The sequence below is a fragment of the Mandrillus leucophaeus genome, unplaced genomic scaffold, assembly GCF_000951045.1.
Source record: "Mandrillus leucophaeus isolate KB7577 unplaced genomic scaffold, Mleu.le_1.0 Scaffold1, whole genome shotgun sequence".
NCBI lineage: Eukaryota > Metazoa > Chordata > Mammalia > Primates > Cercopithecidae > Mandrillus > Mandrillus leucophaeus.
Window position 1 is genome coordinate 437743 of NW_012098097.1, and position 3093 is coordinate 440835.

Sequence of the window (3093 nt, forward strand, 5' to 3'; positions counted from 1 at the left end):
AGTACTGAGAAGGAAAGAAATCATGAAGTGAAAGAATATATCATATGATAAGTGATACACTTATATCATATAAGTGATATACTTATCATATGATATCATATAGGTGATACACTATCAAATGATATCATATAAATGATATCATGAAGTAAAAGAATCAAGTTGCAAGATGTTACCACTTATGTAAAGAAAAAAGATTTTAAAAACCACACAACAAATCTATTTTGCTTTATGTAAATATGAATGTAGACAAATGGGAAAAGTCTGGAAGCATGTACACTAAATGCAGAGTAACATTACCTCAGGGATGAGGGAGTAGGGCACAAGGAGGGTTTTTGTTATACCTGTTATTGCATTTTTATACATTAAAAATAGAATCATGGGCTGGGGGTGGTGGCTCATGCCTGTAATATGAGCACTTTAGGAGGCCAAGGTGGGAGGATCACTTGAGCCCAGGAGTTCAAGACCAGTCTAAGCAGCATAGGAAGACCCTGTCTCTACAAAAAATACAAAATTAGGTGGGCGTAGTGGCTTGCACCTGTGGTCCCAGCTACTTGGGAGGCTGAGGTGGGAGGATCGCTTGTGCCTGGGAGGTGAAGGCTACAGTGAGCTGTGATTGTGGCACCGCACTCCAGCCTGGGGTACAAAGTAAGATCCTGTCTCTTAAAAAGAAAAAAAGAAAAAAGAGGAAAAAAAAGAATATAACCATGTATTATTTCTATGATAAAAAATAAATTTAAATTGCCTCTTATTTTAAAGAGAGTCTACAAAATTTAATTTTAAAATAACCATAGGATTGCAGTCAACAGGGGAAATATCTTTTCTCAAAGGTACTGACCTCAAAATTCTGGACCAAGAAGGCTCTTACAATGCAGTTAGTTTTTTGTCATATTTGGAGAGAATATACTCACAGTTTCTCGGTCCGACTGTATGCTTTCCATCCATTTCCATCAATGTAAGAAATATACTACTTTCCTTGGAAATTTCTGTGAAGAAACACAGTTTATATCATTGAATAGGTAGGAAAAGAATGGACAGGAGAAGTAAAAGAATCATGGCAACCTTGTCGGGGATATTCGGTTACAGAAAATAACACCTGCTTTCTCATTTCCGGAGCTATCAGCTTCCTAATTTGCACAATTCATCAAGAAGTAATGCGGGGCCACTGGCACAAATGATGAGGCATCTCCCGGAAGCTTAACTTCCTATCCATCCCATCTCTTGGACAGACATTCCAGTTGATTACTTTGAATGTAAGTATTTTATCCAAAAGCACTTATATGTCTAAACAAACTCCTACAAATCAACACAAAAATGGTAAATAATTCAACAGAAAAATGGGCAAAAGCTTATCATTATCAATAAATAAGCAGAAAGAAACCCTATGCCAGGTAGCACCAAAGCTTTGCCCTCTGCTGAAACATCCTAGGCTTTTTCTTTCCACTCTTATTACAACCGACCTCATTTGGCCCCTTCACACTTTACTCCTACGTTTTGCGAGACCTTTCTATTTTGTCTCCCTGAAATAAGCTTTTCCTTTTGGGCACTCTACATATGGATTCTAAAATAATCCTTTGCATGTCTACACTTGAACATAAAGCAAAAAACAAAATGAAATAAAATAATCCTCTGGTTTAATCATTCATCTCTCTTGCTTGGAAACTTTCCATGGCTTTCCATACCTCACTGTGTAACTTTCAAACTCCTATAGCTGATAGTCAAGGTTTTACATAATCATATCTTCACTGCTTCCTCACCTAATTCTTTGCAGCCAAATTGGTCTACTAAATTCCAACCATAGCTGTAGCCATGCCTTTGCCTAGACTGTACTCCCATTTTTTTTTCTATTTAACAAATTATAGCTACTCTTTAAGACTCAAGTAAAGTTTTAGCTTATCCACGTAGCTTTCCCTGATCTCTACACCTCAAGAATCACTGATTCTGATAAATTATAGCACTGATGGTCTGCATTGTCTTTTAGTAATTAATTATATATATACCTCCATTTTTATGCCTATTCTCTTTCTTCCCTCCTATCATTTTCATGTTCTGGAGACAGTAGCGTACTTGGCCCTGGGTTTGACACAAAATGAGTGCTACATATAGAAAGCCAGGGACAAAGATGAGTTGTGGACATAACTAAAGGACTGAGTAATCATGTTAACAGCCAACACTCCTACATATGCTAGGCACTGATGAAATGTTTCATATATTCACTCACCTAAATTTCACAGCAATCCTATGAAATGGGAACTAGCATAACCCCCAGTTGAAAGGTGAGGAAATTGAGTCACAGAGCGGAATAACTTGCTCTGGGTCACCAAGCTAATAAACAGCCCTGGGTTCAAACCCAGGCAGCCTGGCTCTGGAATCAACTCTTAACCACTTAGAGCCTCATCACTGAGATCGGGAGAGGGACAGGCTGCTGTAAAGAGGGTGAAGCGAAAATGGGAGGAGAGCAGTGGTTAAGCAATGATGTGATGGGGCTAAATAAAAATGGATGAGAAAATGAGTAAAAGACTGGAGTAAGAGTAAAAGTCTGGAGTAAAAGTAAAGGACTGGAGAAGGGGCCTAACAGTAAAGGAGAATAAAGAGAAGGGAGAGTTGACAAGCAAAGGTGAAAGCAGAAAGTCAGTTGCCCGTATGGCTTGGGGAGATAAAGAAGGCCCAGGAAGGCCTCCAGGAAAAGGCTGCCATGTCAGGCAGGACACAGAGGACAATTGGGGAAAGGTGATCCTTACAAGATGGTGAAGGTGCCATTGTAGGTGTTGGGCTCTGGCACAGGCACTTGGCGGAGCCTCTGCTTTGGGCTGAGATCAATACATGACAGTGTCTCATCTCCGCAGGTACAGAGCTCACATATGTTGGTGCTTGCGGAGGCCTTCTGTTCCTCTCGTGCAGTTAAATCCTTATTTTGGGTGTAACTTTCAGACTGCACCAGTGAATCCTGAGTAGGTTCTAGTTCGGTAGGTGAACCTGTGACTTCAGTCAGGCTTCGATGCAGAGTCTGAACCTGGTCTGGATGAGGAGCTGTAGTCTTCTCCAGGGCTATAGAATGTCCAATCTCTGTAGAGGGTTCTGGAGTGATGGCAAGTC